The following is a 22,403-nucleotide window of genomic DNA, read 5'->3' on the forward strand; positions in this document are numbered from 1 at the left end:
CCATGACTAATCTTTCTATGAGTAAGTATCTTCTCACTTCAGGGCTCACAGAATGAGTCCAAAGATTGGTACAGATGAAAGGGGCAGCTGAGATAGTAGTCCTGTTGTACATGGAAAATGTGTAGGTGTTACCTGTAAGGGTGAAAGTGAGTGAACCATTAATCATATTGGGATCAGATGGGTAAGTACAAGCAAGGGAAAAGCTCTCAGCCACAACACCACTGCATTAGCTGTTCTGCCACTCTGGCAAAATGGATCTTTCTATTTATAAGGGTAAAACTCACCTGTGCGGGAGACGGAACTTTCTCAGGAGCTCATCCTAGACTTTGAATGAATGAATTCCTACAGGAACTAAGGGCCATACAAACCTCATCAGCTTCTGCTCATGGCCAGTGCTCCAAATGCAAAGTGCGCTGCTCCGACCTGCTTTCTCTAACCTACACACAGGGCAGCATGTATGTTAAAATAAATATTCCCCAAAATAAAACCCATGCCACAGGAAAGTGCTCAGTGCACTACTGGAAACTGTTCAGATACTACAGTGATAAGGGCGACGTAAAGCACGTGTATAGAATAGAACAACAGAAAAGTGACGAAAAACTACCCGTGATAAAGTAGAAATCCAGCAGCTTCAATATCACACAGAGAGAATACAATGTGGGTTTTTTCATACCATTTTAATAAAGGGCTCCAGATCCAACGAAAGAATTGACCAAAGGCTTCTAAACAGGCTGAGTTCAGACATCATCTACTTTCCAAAGAGAGGACATCTGGAACAGCTGTTGATTTCCATTTTAATAATATTAGGTTTTGAGCTATTAATAAGACTGGAAATAACCACAATTTATTTGAATCACAGAACAGATGTTAAAATCCCCTCTATGTAAATTTGTCCATCCCATGGAAGCCTTGATATTGAGATCTTCGAAGTGGCTCTCCTCTGTCGACATTTTGCAATAGCATCTTTGCTATTATGGAAAGAAAGAAAGTTGTTGTTGTTCCATCTGATTTTATCATCTGTTTTGAAACTATTTAATATGCTCTTCCTTAATTTGCTTTATACCAGATATACTGTGTGTTTAGGATTTTCTTGCCTTTTCTAGGCATAATATTTTTAAGGCAATGCCAACTAAAATGAAACCCTATTGAAAGAATACATTGGGATGAAGAAATGCTGAATGAATGGTTGAGCTTGAGTTGGTATGTTGTGTTGTAAACCAGTCCAGGGTTTTTACATTTGGAGTGACAGACTGAAAAGAAAAAGCAAGAAAAGAAAAGAAAACTTTAGACAAGAAGCATTGCATTGCTTGGGGAGCCAGCTGAACTTGATTAGTGATCACTTTCGTTCTCAACAGTTTAAAGGATGATGCTATCACCCAAAAAACCTGAAGAGCTCTGTCCTGGTTTTACAGTTACAAGCAAACTGGGTTGAACTACCATGAAATGTATCTTAAGCAAGTGTTCAAAGGACCAGACAAAAATTGGACTTACTCAGAGAGATGAAAAGGATTTTTGTCATGTCGGGGTTTTATTAATTATAAGGCTGGAAAGGTCTGAGGTCTTTTTATTTCTTCTTAAGTTTCCTTTTCTGGTTGTTTTTTTAACCTTGCAAAAACACCAGAAATATCAAATCTTGTCTTTGCTCTTTCTGTTGGGGTTTGTCTTGGAAGATTCAGAGCCGCTTTCTCAGCACTTAACTAGGGGTGTGTGTTGAATCTTTAACAAAGTCTCTTTTTCAGGCAGTGGGTTGTTAGTTGTTTTTATAAAATAGGTTTAATTATAATTAAACAAAAAACCAGAACTTTTTTTTAAACCATCTGAATATGTATTTCTTCCTCCTCTACATCAGGTTACATTGCTTTGTTACTTGTCACACTACATTACTGCTACTTCTCCAGTCATCCATCTTTTGGGAAAAACAAGGTAGACAGGACCTGAACTGTGAATATTTCAGATAGAGGCAAGAATTTTTTTCTGGCTTCCTGAATATATTGGAGGAGCATAAACGTAATGTGCAGGGGCTGCCCTTTGGATAAAGGAGGAGCAGAACTGTAATCAGTACATTATGGGGTACTTTTGGCAGTCCTCTTGAGACAGGAGTTTGTAAGTGGTTTCTGGTACCGGTGTCAATAAATTAATGAAACTATTTCCAAAGAGAGTCACATTTTCTGTGACTGCAGAGTCACCAGGACTGTTGGTCCAACATCCAGATTAGTGGAATATATAATATAAAGAAGCTATGACATTCTTGTATTAGAGGTGGTTTTCTCTCTCTGAGTGATGGCTTCATTTAGATGCAATGTTAAACGTTTTTGGCTGAAATCTGCTTTAACATCTTCTTGGATACACATACTGTCAAGGCAACTAAAAGCATACCTTAATATCAAAGGATATCCTTTTCTCACAATAATGCTTTTGGGGAAACTTGGCTCAAACTGAACAGGCTTATAAAAGAAAACTCCCAATGTGAATGTTTAGCTGTTTTGTCCCTATCACATGGCAATGATAGTTGGAATTGTTTGTAAAGAGAAGTCCTTTGAACATCTTTGGATTCTGCTCTGATTTTTCATGCACTCTACCAGAGAGTCAAGGAAAGTGCTACAAGATTTTTTTTTAATATGTAAAGTTCAACAGAATTGTGGATGGAATGAAACCCTCTTGGGTAACCAGGCTTTAATTTGGATGGCCTCCTAAGTGGCATAGGTCCAGAAACTTCATAGAAAGAATTCTGCTAGAGCTGACTGTTGGCCTTTTTAACCAAGATTAAAATTCATGACATGAGGTGTAGAACAGGGGGACAGGTTTGAATGACTATGGGAAAAAGTGAACTACCCCTTTAAGGGTCAGGCCAGAGCCTATGACCAGGGACAGTCTGGGTGTACTCAAGGAGGCCCTGCCTGCCCCCAGCCCGGGCTGGGGTATTTAAACAGAAACCGGAAGCTGTCAAGGGAAAGGGGAGAGAAACTGTGCAGAAGTACAGTGGGTGGTTTCTTCCTCAGGCTCCAGGTGACTAACCTGATCAAATTCAGAGACTTTATTTGAGGATTTTGTTTGGGAGCACTGAACAGGGGCCAAGTGAGAACCTTATGAACCAGTTATTGTAATTGCTCCTAGCCTGAATACTTATTAAAGGGTTTTGCTACTTTGATAGTATGTGTCTGCTTCTCCTTGCCCAGATCTGTTAAAGTGAACTTATTGTTACCCATTGAGGAAAGGAAGTTGGGTCTCACCTGCAGTGCCACACCTGGCCACAAGGAGGCATACGGGGACTGTCCGCACCTGTACACAGACCACAAGACCTCTCTGTGGCTCTCCTTAGTTCAGCCTTGAACAGCCATTGACAGTCTTACTATCTGTTGTTCAGTGCTCCCTGCTGATTGATGGGCTCCTAATGTGGCTTTGATTAGCTAACTGATCTTGAAGTTCAGCGGCTATCTATAAAAAAGCAATGTCTGGCTGGCATTAAGTGGCTGGCTAGCAGAGTGAAATACTCAGACGTTATTAGTAAGAAAACTCCTTCATAAGTGCTGTCTGTGCCGCAAGTATGATGACTGGCAAGGAGAGGGAAGAATCCAGTTATCAGAGGAGGTGTTGAAAGCCCAGTGTTGCAATAAGTAGGGATGGACAAAACCATCTGAAAGATGTGAGAGCCTATCCAGAGCTCAGAAGAAACCCTTATGGAGTTTATCATCGTCATCAATTATTTGTATTACCGTCGAGGCTTGGACAATAGTCGTGGACCAGGAACCCACTGTGCCCGGCTCTGTACAAACACAGAACAAGAAGATGGTCCCTGCCTCAAAGAGCTTGCAATCTAAGTATAAGACAAGAGATGATAGACAGATGGATACAGATAGATGGGGGAGTGCAAGGAAACAGCGAGATACTGGTCAGCATAACAAACGGTGATCTCTGCACACCCGCAGCCTAACTGTTGTCAAGTGTTTTGTAGGCATCACTGAACAGGAGAGATTTGAAGGAAGACAATGAGGTAGGTTTACAGAGAGCTCCTCCCAAGTGTGAGGGGTGGCATGGGAGAAAGTACAACGGTGAAAATTTAACAAATGGGTGATGGAGGGTGGCATCATGGGCTGATTGGAGGTGGGAGTCCTTATCTCGATAGTGAATGAGCGATGATAGGGAAAGTGGGGATTGGCTGTGATGGAACTTGAAGGTGAAGACAAATAACTTACGGCTCATACTATAGAGAAGAGGGAGTCAGTGAAAGGGGGGACACGATCAAAATGAGGGGGCTAGGTAAATTATCTGTGCAGGAGCATTCTGAATGGACAGACGTGGGGCAGGATGGCTTTTGTCCAAGCCAGAGAAAAAGATGAGATGATGAGAGTTTTAGCTGTGTGGATGGATGAGAAAAGACCATATGTTAGAGATGCTCTGCAGACAGAACCGGCAAGATTTAGACGTAGCTTGGATAGGAGGTCCGGGAGAGAGTTTTGAGTTGAAGATGATGCCCAGCTTATGGGCCTGAGTGATGGGCAGGATGGCGATGTTGACAACAGCAATAAAAAAAAAGGGGTCTTGGGGAGAGCTTGATGGGGGGAAGAGGAAGACTGAGAGCTCTGGTTTAGCCATGTTGAGGTTGAGTGGACAGATAGACATCCAGAGGGAGGTGTCAGAGAAACAGGCTGAGATTTTAGTTTGGCCAGAATGAGACAGGTCTGGAATAGACCTGTGAGTTGTCTGCAGAGAGATGGTAGATGACTCTGCTTGCAGTTGAGATTTCCCAGAGATAAGATGTAGAGGGAGGACAGAAGGGGACCGTGGACAGAGCCCTGTTGAACCCCCACAGAAAGTTGCGGGCGGAAGAGAAGGATCCTCTGAAGGATGTGCTGAAGGAGCAATTAAAGAGAGGAGGAGAATCAGGAGAGGACAGAGTCATAGAAGCCAAGGGAGGACAAGATTTCAAGAAAAGCACAGCTGGCTGTGTTGAAGGTGGCTGACAGGTCAAGGAGGATGGAGTATTGGTTCTGAGCTTTGGCTTCTGAAGATGTTATTTAGAGACTTTGGCGAGAGCAGTTTGCAGTGGAGTGCAAGGTCTGGAAGCTGGACTAGGATGGAAGTGAAGGAGTAGAACTCCAGACAGCCATTGTAAACAGCATGCTCAATGAGTTAAGAGATGAAAGAGAGAAGGGAGGTGGGGCAAGTGGGGTCAAAGGTGGAATTGCTCATAGTGTGAGGGGAAAGAACCAGAGGAGAATGAGGTTAAGGAGAAGAGTAAGGGAGGGGATAAGAGCAGGTGCTAGGTAGATCAAGAGATGGGATGGGGTCACTGAGGTATGTGGAGGGCCTAGAGGAGGCGATCAGGTGAGAAACTTCCTCTGTGGCAGGGAAGAAGGAAGCAAGAGTTGCTGACAAACTATGTAGCCAGTTGCTTGACCACACTTTAGTTCGTTATGAAATATATTCAAGAGACCAAATACCCAATGTCTTTCATGTTTATTATTGGTTGCAAAGTAGCAGCCGTGTTAGTCTGTATCTGTAAAAAGAAAAGGAGTGCTTGTGGCACCTTAGAGTCTAACAAATTTATTAGAGCATAAGCTTTCGTGAGCTACAGCTCACTTCATCGGATTATTAAAACTCAATAATAGTATAGAGGAGGAAAGAAGGTTCAATCTGATACCAGTTCCTGGGTAGCTGTCTCCTGTAGTATTGTTAAATTCACCTTACAAAGAAGATGTGCTGTCAAAGTGACACTCCTAAGCTATCCTTTTTATACTCATCCATTTACATTAAAAAGATACTGGGTGCCTCATCTGAAATTAGATTTAACTAATCAGCTTTCTACTTTTTGTCTACCCCTTATCTCTTTGTTCTGAACACATGCATCCCAGGTACCAAGGGGTGTGATGGCACCTTTTCATGTTTGGGGGAGTTGAACCAGGGATGCAGGTCAAATGAAGAGTTGAGGAAAGGTGCAGCTAGGGGGTCAAAAGTGGTGGCAGGGTAGAGGTCAAATGTAGGCCTGACTGTAATCTCTCCCTGGTTTTTATCCCAGTTCCCTGGTTCCAGTGCTGTTACTCCTGATTTACATGAGCATCTGTGCATGCAGAATCAGGTTCATTGGTTCCAGTGGAGGTAGTCCCAATTTACATCAGTCTCAGTGGGTTCAGAACCATTGTGCCTACATCCGGCCCAGTGCTACTGAGGATATCCTTTCAGGTGTTGCACCTCTAACATCCCCATCACTGTGGGGTTGTGGCTGAATCTAGCCCTAGACTTGTCATTTTGTCTATGCAGATGTTGTTTGCAATGAAAACAAATGGGCAAGGATCCCTGCATACCTGTAAATAGTGGGGCTGTCTGTGAAAGCACGTCCTTTAACTTGTGTTTTAATATTCTGTGGTAATATTGAGCTTTTATTAATAACTGAACATCTGTTACAGCTGCAACTATTCACTGTTTGTGTCCGTGTTGTGCTCCCATTGTTGTCCTGTTGCTCACTGAAAGGGTGGTATGCATGACTAAAAGGTCTAGTTTCAATAAATTATAAATTAGTACAGTATGTGCAGTAAGTTTCTGTCAACCCCTTGCAGAGTCACGTTGCTGGCTTTGATGTCCCCCTGATGTGGTCACCCATCTTCTGGAACCTTTCGTCTCATCTGCCTGATGGGGCTGATAGAAGAACATGGAGAGGGGCAGACGAAGTGTGAAGATGATCAAAAGGGAGAGTCTCCCAGAGAAAAAGAGAAGATCTCGGAACCTCTACAGAGAAGTAGGCAACCAGAATTCCCTGTCTGGCAAGTCTCTTTCTAATCACAAACTATTCCATTCAGTAATGCATGGGCAGTGGCTATAATAGGCCAGGGGAGGCTAACCCTCCCCTAACCCAGGCCCTGGCCCCACTGATGCTCCGCCTTCTCCCCCAAGCTAGCGGGAGCTCATCTCCAGCTGGAGGTGGGCGGCTGGGCTTGGGGGCAGAATTTAGCCTTAAGATTTATGTCCCGTCTCATCTGTTGTGTTCTTGCTATTCTGATGCTGCCTTCAATAATGCTGTCTTCCATCTTCTATAATGATGCTTCCCAGGTAGCAATAATTCCTTACTTGTTGTACAGCTCTGTCGTTTGCTGGAATGTTGCATGTTTGCCCAGATCCTTGCATAACACCATAGTTTTTATCTCTAATCGTATTAGGAGAGCAGAAAGGCTGGCCTGAGTCTGGGTTTATTAGTGGGTTTGGGACAGCCAATGCCTCACTTTGTGTTGAGCGGGAACTGGGAAGTCCAAAGGGATTTCTGGAGGGCTGGAAATCTTCAAATGTGGATTCTTCATTATTTTTGGAAAATGGTTTGACTCACATTAATTGCATTAGGCTATGGAGGAGTCACAACAGACCATCTGCTTCAGCTCTTTGCAGGCAATAATTTTTATATATTTTTGCCACTTTTGATATTCTTTAGAAATATGTGCTTGGATGACTTCAGAGTTACTTCCTTTTTAAAAAAGAGAAACACACATTTGATGCACTTGTTAAAAAGAAATATATTTTTATTGGGTTTTCTAGATGGAGATTTTGTCTCTGACAGGCAGGCTGAAGGACACTGTGTACTGTGTGTTTCCTCTTCACCAAGGAATCATGATAATGCTCTGCTAAGCTCTCTTACACTGCACTTAGAAAGAATTTTTGCTGGCTCTGCTTTGATATTAGAAGGATCTGACTACATCAGGCTTTCTGTCTGTCTGTCTGTCTGTCTGTCACTGGTACATTTCAGGAGTTGATTACTGAGGCACTTTGATTAAATCAGTCCTTTGCCTCCAGTTATTCTACCCAGAAACTGAAAAATTAGTTAATTCCTTGATTGGTGTTCACAGTTGAAATTTCAGTTTGTGACTGGGCATATCACACAATAATTACAGGACAAGTCAGTCTTATTCACGCTGGCTAGCTGCAAACACTTATGTCCATGCTTAATTTTATGCACATGAGCAGTGCCATACATTGAGATCAGGGTCTCACTGTGATGATGACATCAACAAGTCTGTGATACCTGGATATATTTCTTGAAGGGGTACTGTCTGTCTGCCACACATCTGTTTGAAAAATTGTTACCTAATAGTGTTACAAGAAGCACCTAAAATCATGATAGCTGTTACATATTAGAATTTTGTTTTGGTCTATTGAATTAGTTTGCTTACTTTGAGCATTTGATAGCACTTTGTAATGGGCCAAGTGTGATTGCAAAACCACCAGAATTGACCACTGGTTGTGGGGGACTACTGTAAACTCCTTTTTTTCTGAGATGTCCTATTTCAAATTGGTGGTGTCCCTTTAAGAGATGCAGCTACACTGTATGGAGATGTTTGGTAACTGATCGTGAATTCCATGTCAGAGAGAGCAGATTGAAATGGAGAGGTTTATACCAGGTGTCAGAGAGTTGCATTGTTCTGTGGCATGTGTATCCCTGGAATCCCTGTACTGCTGCTTGAATGACACACGGTAGCACCGATATGGCAGAGTGTGGGGTTTAGCACACCTGAAAGGTGGTCCTGGGGCATGGATTTATTTCAACAGCCTGCACACCATAAAATGCTGCCTGTTTTGCTCTAGACTCTTGGTGTCCATGAACGTGAGATGTTGGCGAATCCAGCACAGGTCGATGCGCTTTTACCTGTTTGTGATATTTAGGGAAGATAATGGCCGGGGTTGTGGAATAATAGCCAGTTGTCCCATTGGGACTATGACAGGTTTCAGAGTAGCAGCCGTGTTAGTCTGTATCCACAAAAAGAAAAGGAGGACTTGTGGCACCTTAGAGACTAACCAATTTATTTGAGCATAAGCTTTCATGAGCTACAGCCCACTTCATGGTCATTCAGCAAAATTGTAAATGTATTCCAGAAGATGCTGTCCTAATCTGGGCAGATTATTATTATTATAGTGTCAGGATTTAGGAGTTCATTCTGTGCTTGGCAGCCCAAATGGGACATCTTGAACAAGCCTAATGCACCAGGTATGAGGGTAGCTAACTTGGTTAAATATCATTTAAAGGGGCCAATCCTACAACTGTCACCGTGTCTTTAATAGTTCTGAAGCAGTTATGCTGTGCAAGGTAGGGGATGCCCAGGGTGCCCATACCACATGCACAGGGCTGAGCTCCATAGTAGATCCCTGTGCACCAGCATGCAATAGTTGAGTGGGGGCAGTATATGGGGTGGAGGTAGCAGGCCCCTCTCATTCCCCTTTGCCTGGGTGAAGCCTCAAGGCTACAGTAGCAGCTGTCTCCCAGGGAGAAGGATGCATTTCTTCTTTCACTGACACCCCATGCATCTCTCCAGAATCTAGTGCAGATACTTGAGTTGAGTTCTGGGGAGTAGGTTTTCCCTTAAGGGCCAAATTAGGCAGAAACTGCACAGAGATGCCCTGCTGTAAACCCATGAACAGCAGCAAGAGCATGTGGTGGAGGCTGACTGAACCATTTTAGCTCCTCACCTAAAGGAAATCCACACCACAGGTCTGCAGTGTAGAGGCATTCTTGGGCAGGGCTGAAAGGTGGTCCGCACACTCACGCGTGTGCTGTTGGATGTAGGGTGGTACCCACACACGCTTCTCCTTTGCAGATTATTCCAACCCCCCTTGCAGGAATAATTTTCCCAGGAAGGGATAAGATTGGTGAATAGAGCTGCCGCATTCCAGATAGGCAGGTGTTTAATCAGGAGTCATCCCTGCCTATCTGAGAGATCATGATGTGCTCTGGGAGTTAGGTGTAAAAGAAAAAAAAAAGACCTCCCCATCAGTAAAATTTCCCATTAAAGTAAAGTCTGAATGGAGCTTCACCCCCCTTCCCTTCCAAAATGTCTCTTGCCACTGGGAAGTCTAAAAATAAGCACATTGTCAACAAAACATTTTAAGATGTTTAAAATGAAAAGCAACACAAGATTTAGAACATCTGACTCATTAAATTACAGGGCTATCTTTGATAACGAAAAAACTCCCCACTGAAACTCCCTTGTAAATTTATAAGATATATACATTGCCTTATAGGGTGTGTCTACACTGCTAAACACCGTGAATGGCTCGTGCCTGCTGACTCAGGCTCACAGGGCTCAGGCTGCTTAATTGCCATGTAGATGTTTGGGCTTGGGCTGCAGCCTGGACTCTTGGACCCTCCTCCCCCTCTCCCATAAGATCCCAGAGCCTGGGCTCCAGCCCAAGCCTGAATGTCTATCCTGCAATTAAACAGTCCTGTAAGCCTGAGCCCCATGAACCCGAGTCAGTTGACACGGGCCAGCTGTGGACGTTTAGTTGCAGCATAGACATACAGATAATGGCCTGTTCAAATAACAGTGGTCTCATTTCCTGGGATGATATGGGACAGCACCTTTATTCCATTTTTAATGTATAGTGTTCCAGGGCACAATCTATGTCTAAACATTAATAAAAAACACCCAGGTCAAAGGTATGAGCATCGGGTGCTTTTTTCTCAGGCTTGATGGCGATTCTGACACAGCTTGAGATCTTGCAAGATATTGTTGGAAGTTGAGGCTACTTCTTGAAATTAAAGATATAAATGTACATTGGTCCTCATGGTATGTTTTCCTCATGCTCTCTAAGTCACAAGTGTTTGGAGTTGCAATGGGTAGTGAGCAAATTTTTGTGGGTGTTGTCACAGTTACCTACAGGTTTATTTTGTAATGAAAAGGAGTTGTTTTATTGTCCAGGTTGAAAGAGTTTACTAACAGGACTTGCAAAATCAAATTGATTTTTAAGGCCCCCATCCAATGAGCCACACTCTGGTGGGAACCTATTATAAGACTGAAGCCGTAGCTAGCACTAGTAGGTAAGCCTGGATCAAAACTCTGGACTTTCAGACAGTGGGAAGGGGTGTCAGGTGCCAAAGCTAAGCCTAGATTTGATGTTTATAGCCAGCCCAGTCTCTCTAATGGGCTGAACTGAAACTTTGGAACCAAACACACAGAGGGGATGGAGATAGAATCAGAGATCATAGAATTTAAGGCCAGAAGGGACCCAAATCATCTAATCTAATCCTGAGTGTATCACAGGCCACCAACAGCATCTAGCATTCGCACAGCAAACCCAACAATTGAAATTAGACCAAGGTATTGCAGCCAACAGGAGACTAAACTATTGCGTGCTACAGGCAGAAAATAGGGTGCACCAAGGTACACCCCGAGGCCTCTGCAATGGAAGGAAATTGATTAAGTGAGATTATACCCATATGATCCTGGCATGTGACCAGGAGATGTGGATCTGCTAGAAGTTTTGTAGCTCAGGCCCTTTTCTATTAAGCATCTCCTCTGCTGTCTACAACTATTCTAAGCAATGTGACAGCTGGATAATTTAGGCCTGATGCTGCAACCCTTACTTATGCTGAGTAGCACCTTGTTCTGTGAGTAATCAAAATCAATCCTCTTTGTGGAAGAAGGTACTATTCAGTGTAAACAAGGGCAACAGCACTGGGTTATTAAAAAGCTGGTAGATCTGCCTTCTCTCTCTTCCCACAAAACAAGCACGGTTAACTCTTTTGCTTCTTAAACTACCAATGATCTTTCATGTGGTTCCTCTTCAGCCCCATTGCAAATACCTAATCAATCAACATCAATTACATGAGTTGGCAAAGACAATAAGCACTGCACAGAAGGATCATAAATCCTCAAGCAGAACCTACTCACTAATTATAAAAGCTAGCTATTTAGCTCTAAAAATTGCCCATTAAACTTCAAAATAAATCATCCAACAGAGAAATGAAATAAAGGAGAAAGTTTAAGAACAATTTGCCTCTGGAATAATTAACCATTGTTAGAAGGGTATAAATATCCAGGCTGGGTAGCAATTGTTTGGGATGGTGCACAGCAGTTTAATTAGGAATAATGGGATGAAAGCCAGCAAAAAAAAAAGTCAGAAAACATGTTCTAATTGTGAGACCTATTAGGCTATGAAGTATTCGTGAACTCTCCCAAAGGAATTTTAGAACCTACACTTCTTGGGACATTTAAAATTGGAGTGGACGGAGGACAAGAACACATAGTATATTGAAGGGAACAATTCTGCACTGGAAGGTTGATAGCTTAGGTGGACCTCATAGATCTTTTCCAGTTTTAATTTTCTCAATTGAGCAAAACTCCTACTGATTTCAATGGAAGATTGACCATTTAAAGATCTCTACGGTTTGATGTGATGGATCTATAAAATCATGACATAGCTAATAAAGGGGAGACATTTTAAAATGTCAGTCCTTTCTAAAATTTTACATTGGCTTGATTTGATTGCCTCTTGGCTTCTCCCTTGTTCTGCTGCAGGATGACCAGTGATCTAATCTGGTGTGGCCAATGCTGCTGGTGTGTTCTTAGTACTAGTGGTCACTAGTTAAATAATAGCTCATAGCTATGTATCCATGGTGTTGCTTGGTCTGTGATTTACCACAGAAAGTGCAGCTCAAAAAGCTGGTGCATAGATAAAAAAGAAAAAAAACCACCACCCCAGTCATGGGCTTACTGAGCTGTCTCACCTTTGAACTGGGTGATACCCAATGTTTGATTAATCGTTTTGGCTGATCTGAAACATGTTTATGACAAATTACATCAAACCATGATGCACTTGTTAGTAGAGCGATGCCTCAGTTCTGACAGTGACAACTATCACCAATTACCCACAGGCAGCTAGGCCTGTGACAACAACTTTCTCTGTCTTCAATAATTTTTCACTGTATTACTTTGTCACATTGGTATTATATTGTCTCCCTCTGCATTATTTGCAGAAACGTAATGCAGATGACATACTTGTGATTTCTGAAACTTTTATCCCTTAATGAAAAATACACATTCCCATGTGCTTGTGCCATGAAGAGCTAGCATTTGTGTCCACATATAGGAACAAAATTGGTAATTTATATTTATTCTTATAAAACACAAGGTTTTACACAATCAGTAATATGTTTTAAAGGATGTGGAGTAAAAGAGAGGGAGAACCAGATTCTGATCTCAATTTTGTGGATGTAAATCCAGAGTAACTGGGGTTACTTTGGATTTATGTAGGTGTAGCGGAGATCAGAATCTGGTCCGTGAACAATTTAAAAAATAAATATAGAACTCCAATCATTTTCAGATTACTATTTTCAAACCACAAGGCAGATGCTTTTGCTACTGGATGGCTGGGATTTGGTTACTATCTTTGGGAATTTATGGGCAGGAAAATAAGCCTAAAGAGGGAATTAAGTTCTTATAAATTGATTAGAACAATAGTGGGCCAAACCCTTGCTTTACTCATTCCAGTAATGCTATTAAAATTGATGGGGTAACATATAAGCAAATCAGGCTTGATCCCTTTAAGAGTTAACCAAAGAAAAAAGGAAAAGCAAAAGAATGAAAAAGCAATGAATTCCAACCCTACCCTGGTGTAAAATGTAATGAAAACACAGGCGGCCTATGGTTTATCAGCACCATTCCCATTGACATCAGTGGGAGTTACGTTCATGGATCAACAATTGAAGTGTTTTCGTTGGACATGGATATATGTACTATATAATGAAGATAATACAGTGCCGGATTGTAGTCTGGCCTATGTACCCTTATGGCGATATACGAAGGAGTAAGAGAATCCCCATACTCCTGCATGGCCTCCCCAGACCAGGGGCCCAGGTGCGTATAAGTAACATGCACCCAATATCCCTTCCCTCTGGGGGTGAGGAGTGGGCAGAGCACAGAAGAGCTTTGGCTCCACCCCTCCAATGTATTGGTCAGTGCTCAGGGAGCAATAATCTGCAACTGATTGGGGTTAACTAGCTCGCTAGGGCAGGTGAGGAGCATGGTAAGGCGGGATCCCTTCCTTGAACATCTCCTGCTCTCATTCACTGTGTTTTAAAGGCCTCATCTAGTCTGAAGTGTTGGTAACATAGTGATTCACTAGTCTGGAGAGAGAGAGAGGCAGCAGTCAGGAAAGATTTTTACACTGGAAATGTACAACACTAACAGGCTATGAATTAAATACCCTTGAAATATAAAGATGACACATGATCCATGAGGCCACACAGTCTTTGCTTAATATTAATGTGATTGTCAAAGTGTTTTAGTAGCTGCTGGAAACCCTCCATGTCGTTTCCTGAATACTATGCACACAGTTCTAGTTGGCTCAAACAGTGCGTTTCCATTGGAGACTATGCCAGTTCTGCCGGTTAGAACGTTTCTCCAGAGATCAGCCTAAATAGTCTTTAGTTTAATTTCATCACACTATGGCACCCTGATTCTTTTGTTCCTTGGGTACTGCTTACTCAATGGGAGTTCTGAGTGACAGTGGTGCGGGGTCAGGCCCCAGGCATGTAAGGAATGGCTGGCTTTGCCAAGCAGGCCACATGCATGCATTCCCATGAGGATGGAGCTACCGTATAGAATACCTTTCATGGGGAAGAAAATGAAAGAGAAACAACTGTTCAGTCACATTAGAGTGACCATGTCACTGCTTTTCAGACATGGAGAGAGTGCCCTTCCCTGTATGAGTAAAGAAAGGAGAGACGGGGGGAAAAGAAACCCTACTAATCCCAGATATCCTGGTTAAAAAGACATAAAAGTCAGTGGTGTTTTCTGGCTGATCTCAAGGGTCTGGGAAGCCATAACTCTCCATCTTAAGGTGATGCTTAATAAACTGCGAGATGCAGAAAAGGTAGCCTTTATATTCTATCCCTTCATGAACGCGCCATAGAACTTTGGAGAATTTGGAACCACTTCAAAGGGCTATCTGCCTGATAGGAACTATGATTTGTGATCATTTGGCACCATCTTTCCTCCTTTGCCCTCATCAATATCTCTGTATATAAACACAGAGAGAGAGAGAGCGAGCACTGTATATTGTCAAGAAGTAAGGGTGTAACTGGTAGGTCTGTGTTGAAACCCATACCTGTTCATTCAGGAGGCTTGTGGCAGTGTTTAGTTATGCCTTTTATTTTCTTTTCTTTATAAAAATGCTGGTGTCTGATTCTACATTCACTTATGTCAGCCCATCAAACGTCTTTTGTGAGCTATTCTGAAGGATTGTGTGTTTTCATAGAAGCAAAATTATTTGGCACTTGGGTGTCTAGAATTGTGACAAATTAGTAATATGCACTGTGTTTGGCTTTGCCTGTGTCCCATTTGTTGACTAACATGAGTTAGTCTTTGGTCTAAAGACAGGAAAGATGATTTAGTGGTTTGAGTGCTAGTCTGGGACTCAGAACACCTGGGTTCAATTCCTGCTCTTCCACAGACTTCCTGTGTGACCTTGGCCAAGTCACTTAGTCTCTGTGCTTCTGTTCCCCATCTGTAAAATGGGGATAATACCTACCTGACATGGGTTCTGTGAGAATAAATAGATTAAAGATTGTGCATTGCTCAGATACTATGGTAAAGGGAGCCATATAAATATCATTTCTGGTTAATATCCCATAGTGAAATATACAACATGTAGGAACTTGAGCTCTCACAGGGTATGTCCACACACCAACTAGACACCTGCGGCTGGCCCATGCCAGCTGACTCGGGCTCACGCTGCGAGTCTGTTTTGTTGCTGTGTAGAATTCCGGTGGCTCTGGGACTCTGCAAGGTGGGAGGGTCTTTGAATGAATTCTTCAAATATGGGCCTTAAACTGTGTTTAGTGAATTGTGCTGCTAGCCAATTAGAGACCTGATGAGAAGCGGTAGCATAAGACTGGCTATAAATATCTTCCTCCAGCCATCTCACTCAGAGTCACTTCCTCCCCTGGCTGCAACCCTTACTGCCTATGCTAATTTCCTTCCCTCCCCATTCCCCTGGACTCTCTATCCCAGCAGTTCTCCAATTTCATTGCACCGTGACCACCTTCTGACAACAAAAATGACTACATGACCTTGCCCGGGGGGCAGAGCCGGAGTCCAAGACCCACCGTTCCGGGTGAGGTGGGGCTGGAGCCCATACCCGAGTCCCAGCCCTGCCACCCTGGGGCTGAAGCCCTTGGGCTTCGGCATCAGCAGTGAATCTAACGCTGGCCCTGGCGACCCCATTAAAATGAGGCCGGGACCCGCTTTGGGATCCCGACCCACAGTTTGAGAGGCGCTGCAAGTCTCTCCCCTTCGGTCTCTCCCTGGGAGTTTTCTACAGCCTTGAGTCTCCCTCAAGGGGACTCTCTCTCTTTTTCTCTCTTGGGGCCTGCACATTTTTTTCTCCTTTCTCCTGGGATGCTGCTCTGGGCTGGGTGGTTTATGTCTCTCCCCTTAATCCTCATCACTCTTCCCTTTCCCTCCCTCGAACTCTCTCTTTGCCCCTACCTCCCCTCAGCTCTCCACCTCTCCTCTCTAAATGTGCCCCTCACTTTCTCATCACTCTGCCTCCCCCCCCAGCCCTCTTACCCCCCCCCCGACTTTCCTCTTTCGCCCTCTGTCCCCCACCCCCTTTATTCTCTGTCCCTGTAGCTCTGCCCCCAGGCCCCTCTCCTCTCTGCCTGTCACCCTCTGCCCCCCCACTCCCTCTCCCCAGCCTCTCTGGGCCTCCGGCCGCTGCTCAGTCCAGGAGCCCCAGATCTGCAGGCGTGCGCCTCACCTCCTGGTGAGGAAAGAGTTACCAAGGGCCCTGGCGCAAGGTGTCCAATATGAAACGGCTCCCGTGTGCAGGAGTTTTACGTGGGCAGCTTCTCCTTGGGAGGGGAGGAAGCTGTCGCTCGCTGCCTGGCTCCGGGGCGGGGGGTGCGCGTGTGCGGGGAGGCCAGGCGCTGCTCAGCCGCCTGGCAGCCGAGCGGGGGAAGCCACACCGGAGCCGGCTGAGCCCAGGTTCCCGAGCCCCAGGAGGTGGATGGGGGGGCGCTTCCCGAAGCCGGGGGAAGGCAGGCGCTGTGACTTGGCCATGGGCGGCTGGAGGCACCAGGCAACTGCTGCATGGAGTTTAAAGGGAGCCCTGCCCGGGGACAGGGAGCACTGACGGCCCCGGGGCGCCCCCGGGCCACGCGTCCCGCTGCCGGAGATTGATCCCAAGGCTTCCGCCGAGGCTCACCCCTCTCCTTCCCTGCCCCCGCCCCATGCCCCCCGCTAAAAGGGGAGCGCTGGAGCCCCGCGAAAGCCCGTGCTCGCCTCGGGGGCTGCATGTTTTCTACCCGCGGGGCGTGTGACCGGAGACTTCTCGTCTTGGGCGGAGGAAAATAAACCACCACCGCCCCCCCGGCCAGCAGCGACCTGGAGGGGGGCCGAGGGAGCCAGGGGAGAAAACCCGGAGCGGCGGCGGCGGCGGCGCCTGCTGGGGAGGTGAGTACAGCGGGGAGACAGAGCCCGGGGCGCCCTCGCCCCCTTCTGCGTCCTCCGGCGGGGCTCCCGGGCGCGGGAGATGACCGCGAGTAGCCAGCCCGGGGGTAAGGTGTTTATTGCACGAAAAGAATATGGTGTGTGTGTGTGAGAAAACCTCCTGAACCTGCTGAGAGCGGCGTGTGTGTGTGTGTGTGGATTGTGCAGCTGTGTGCTGGTTTCTGACCATCATTTGCTTCGATTCGTGTGGCGGTGAGGGTCACAGGACGGTGTAAGGAAGAGTAATGTGTGTGTGTGTGTGTGTGTGTGTGCACAATAATGCGTGTGTGCGTGTGTGTGCGCACAATAATGTGTGCGTGTGTGTGTGTGTGTGTACACAATAGTGTGTGCGTGCGTGTGTGTGTGTCTATAGAATATGCACATCTCCGTATTCTGTTAACCAGTCCCATCTGCTGCTGGACAGTGGGCTCGAACTGGGGGATCCGGGCCGATTGGCAGCCGGTTCATTAGGCGCAGAGAGATTGCAGGCGGGAGGATTTTGCACCTGGCGGTTAAAAGGGGGCCCCTGGTGTTTGATGGCGTGGGACAGGCGTGGGGCGTCCAGCCCTGGCTGTTGGGGTCTCCTTTAGCTAGTTTTGGGTGCGCTGTCCCCCTTCCGCCTCCGATAGTCTCGACAGAAGGTTGAGCTGAATATCCCCCCCCGGGAAGCAGCAGAATGGGGGGGGGGCAGGTGACACAGCGGGCCGGTGGCAGCGTGGCTACATGTTGGCTGCCTTGCGGAAGCAGCAGGTACCCGCCGCCGGGGGAGGCGATGCTTTGAACTTGCACCGTGTTTCGAGGGGGGGGGGGACCTTGCGCACAAAGGCCACCAGCATCCTAAGCAAGCACAGAGCAGCTGCAAAGACCTGGTGGGGCGGGGGCAGCCCGTGGCCGAGCGCCAGCGCTGCTCTTTGCATAGGGGCAAGCTGGGCACAATTAGAAGTTGTTCTTTCCCCCGGGCAGCTTAATTTAGCTGTTGAGTAACAGGTGGTGCTGTAGCTGGGGGAGGAGAGGAGAAAGGCAGTAGGTCACTGCTGCATGAGGAGGCTGCACTGAGCTTAACACAGTTAAAGGGCTACAGCTGGGCCAGAGGGTGAAGGGAGCTGTGTGTAGACAGAAAGATATTTCCTACCTATCTACAGTTGTAATACACTGTTTGTATTTATAGCAACTGTGAAACACAGCATTTGTGTACGCACATTCTCTCTGTGCACACATTATTTCTCTCTTTCTCTGTGTATGCATATTTTTTTCTTCCCCCACCTCCCCATTATTTTCAATAACAATCAGTAACACAGACCTGTATCTGCTTTGAGTGTTGTGTGCATCCATATGGGATATAGATTCGGGGGTGGGCGCACACACTCTCACAAGACAGAGAGGTACACAAGTTCTCATTTAACAGCATCCCACTAGTGTTCTATTTTATTTTCCAAACACCCCCCAGGCCCAAGAAAGAAGATACACACTTGTTTTGTAGCTGTGTAATACACAACTCTGTAGGTAGGTATAAGTAGATGACAGAGAGAATCAGAAAACAAAGAGCTATGATTTCCCCTCCATTTGAACGCCCAGGTCCAAATTAGTCCATTGAAGTGACTGAATTCACACCATGGATGAATTTGGCCCATAATTTCCACTAATCTTAATGGCAGTAATCAAAAGGTGATGGTCCTATCTGGCATATGCACACGTGTATTAATAGGTTTTATGTATTCAAATATACATTGGTTCATTTTATTTTAAATATAATTTCAACCACTGAAAGATGATCTGTAGTGATTGCATCCTGATTTATCTACTAAAAGAGCAAAAGGAATACATTTAAGAAAGCCTCCCTCTTAGCTTTCTTGCTTTCTGAGGTCTTAAGGCTGTATAATACCATTTCAGCTGACACTGATAAGCTATTCAAAGAAGTTTCTGCTAACATTTTCCAGCATGTGGAAACTGCAGTTTTCTTAGTATTACCTGCATAGTGTTTCAATTCTTAATTGTGCACAGTGCTGGATTTTAGTGTGGTGATGGTCATTTCTCTTTTGAAATTCATGATGATACTGACTGCCTCAATGGGAAAACTATAGTAGAATTTGATCCATTGTGGAAACAGCTGTCCAAGTCATCATTGGTCTAAATGATCTATATCAATATTATCTATATATATCAGTGGTTTTCAAACTTTTGTATTGGTTACCCCTTTCGCACAGCAAGCCTCTGAGTGCAACCCCCCCTTATAAATTAAAAACACATTTTTTAAATATTTAACACTATTATAAATGCTGGAGGTGAAACAGGGTTTGGGGGTGGAGGCTGACAACTCATGACCCCCCACATAATAACCTCACAACCCCCTGAGGGGTCATGACCCCCAGTTTGAGAATCCCTGATATATATATGTATTAAAAAGAGAGAACACGCCACATTATATTTATTGTGCTTATCAGGCTATTTAAAAACTCCTAATGTAATTGGAAATGGGATTTCTTGCACTGGACGTGATTGGTTATGGATTTGATTGACTAGGTTGCTTACAACATGTAGGCAGCTGACATCAAAATAATGCTTTATTTTAAGTCCAAAAGAACCATGTAAGCAATTATCTGCGATTAGACCACATATATATGATGTCTTAGTGCAAATAAAAGTCTCTTTAGTCTTCCCTCCCCCCATATTGTTTTGTAATGAGCCTTCCATTGCAGGGATAATGTTTAGGTCACATTGGCTATACTTTTACTTTGCATTAATGCTGATGTAAGCTTCCTTGACCTGAAATAATTTACTGTTCCAGTCTCATACAATAACCAACGGAAGTTCAACAATATAAATTCCACCAGGTGAGTACCCTGAAAGTTTTCATTTTAAAAAGACTGTCCCAGCTGTTTTACTTTATGGTATTTCTGTAAAAGTTTATTTATTTATTGCAGGAAACTTTTTATTACCTCATATGTGTGGCAGGAGAAGCTTTGATGTGACAGATTTACCCCTAGTCAAGTTTTCTAATTTATTCTAGATCCTGTACTCTTTTCCTTGGCATATGCACTGCCCCTACTGAGCCAAATCTGCCCTATCAGTGAGGTAGCATGGGGTATAAGTCAAGGCAAAATTCAAACCACACTGTACGTGGATCTGGATGACGGTACATGTGGGCCAGATTTTCGTCATGCAAAATATCCACTTGCAGTAAGGACTGCAGGATTAGACCTCTCAGGGTGAGCTCTGTCTTGCAAGGTGTTAGGTATGCATCCTGCATTTGACTTTAGGTGGGACCCAGCCTGGTTGTCACTGGCAGCCCCCCCATGAATTTCAGTAGTGCAAGAAGAAGGCTCATTATAAAGTATGCTTCTTCATGCTGATGAATTACATTATAGTGCAGGGCTTTATAGAAACTACATATATTATGGAATCTCTGGCCTAAATTTACACTGCAAAAATTGTATTCTGTTTAAAGATACTAGTTGTATATTCAAACCTTATTTTTATATAGAAATTCTGTTTTATCCCCCTCTCTCATTTTACACGAGGCAAAGTTATACTCTCTCTCTCTTCCCCCCTCCCCCCACTTTAACATCATGCAGTCCTTGTCCAATCATCATGTGGTTCAGGATTATGCTGATGCATCTTATCTATGGCAGATCATTTTATATATATATGTACACACACACACACTCTCTCTCTCTCTCCTATGGCCACTTGTTCCAGCCTTTACCTCAGCAGAACCAATGCAAACCCAGTCCTAATACATTTCAATGGCTGGTCCTCTGCTTCTGATCCAGGCTCCAGAAAACCTTCCCCTCTAAGTTGTAATACAAGGCAAAATCCTTCCTCCCTCTACCCCCAAATGATCTAACTGGTAAGGCAGATGAAAACATTGCTTAATGAATGGCAAGATAACAGCCTAGTTAGTATTCAGGTTTAATCTTCAACAGTGATTTGTAAATTGAAAAAAACAATGCCTATGTAAAAATTGTTTGCATTAGCAATGCTAGTTTGCATCATTTTAGCCAATTTCTGCATGCATAACATTACTGAGTCAGCATGAAATGTAGCTGACAAAATCTGTTAATAGATATAAAAGAAAATGGGAACTTTTTAAATGTATCATGGGATTGTAGAATGTCTTTTAGAATGTTTGTTTTATTCAGTGGAATTGGGTTATGGCAACTAAAGCAATTATTATATGGATATTATAAATAATATCAAGTCTCTTTTATATAGTAAGCAGTACAATAAAATGTACTTAGCTGGGATATTAACTGGAGGAATCAATATCTATAGACAGACTTTCTGAAGGTAGATACTTGCTGATTATACTTTACATCCGTGAATTTGACTTTGTGCTCTAAGCTGTAAACAAGAAACTGTTGAAAACACAGGCTATTATGTAACAGGACTTGGATTATCGTTAGTGTGATGCAATAGAAGAATGCCACTTTACTTTATTACTTATAATTAAATGCATCCTGCTTTGCTAAAAGGCTTAAAGGATTAAAATGTGGTTTAGAATAAAGACGCTAAACAATAGTAATCAAAATCACATTGTGGATTTAGTCTTCTGAAACTGAAATCCAAGAGTATGACATGAAACATGTATAGAAATAATGAGGTGGTTTTAAAACTGCCCTTTCATTCGCTGAACTTAATTTCTGTTTATGCACTCTTTGTAGGCATAGTTGTACATACCTTTTTACAGAATAATAAAAGAAAACCTTAAACATCTGCACTGCATACTGTCATTAAGCCTGGTCTCATGGCTATAGTATACACACAGCATATCTCCGCTTTTCATAATAAGTGACTGTACTATTTAGTCTGGATCTGAGGTTTAGGATTCATGTCATTTGTTGCCTGCAGCCATATCACTTTGCGCTGTGATCCTATCAGCATAAATGGGAAACCTCCAAGGAGCACTGAGATGTTCCAGGGCATAGAGTTGGTGATTTAGTAGTTGTTACGCTTCTCTCTGAGCCAGGAATTAACCAATGCCCCAGTGTGGCGTTATGGAGTATTGTGTTGGTGGTGGTGCTGGGTCAGTGTCTGATTTAATCTCTCTGCCTCACTAAGTGCTTTCACCTTGGTATTTGAGGGCACTCATACAATGGAGTGGCTCCAGATTTTCACAGGTGTAATTCAGATAATCTGGCTCTCTATCTTTCAGGTCAG

General features: G+C 44.0%; 1 protein-coding gene across 1 annotated transcript in view; it reads left to right on the plus strand.

The window, feature by feature from the left end:
* The first annotated feature begins 17,089 nt into the window (after nt 1-17,089).
* The window catches only part of CALN1 (calneuron 1), a 175,302-nt gene continuing 169,988 nt past the window's right edge, over nt 17,090-22,403 (plus strand). Inside the window, exon 1 of the mRNA XM_074974472.1 lies at nt 17,090-17,210. The gene's annotated coding sequence lies outside the window, so the exon portion shown is untranslated. The remainder of the gene's footprint in view (nt 17,211-22,403) is intronic.

Source organism: Natator depressus, chromosome 17 (assembly GCF_965152275.1).
Source record: "Natator depressus isolate rNatDep1 chromosome 17, rNatDep2.hap1, whole genome shotgun sequence".
Classification (NCBI taxonomy): Eukaryota; Metazoa; Chordata; order Testudines; family Cheloniidae; genus Natator; species Natator depressus.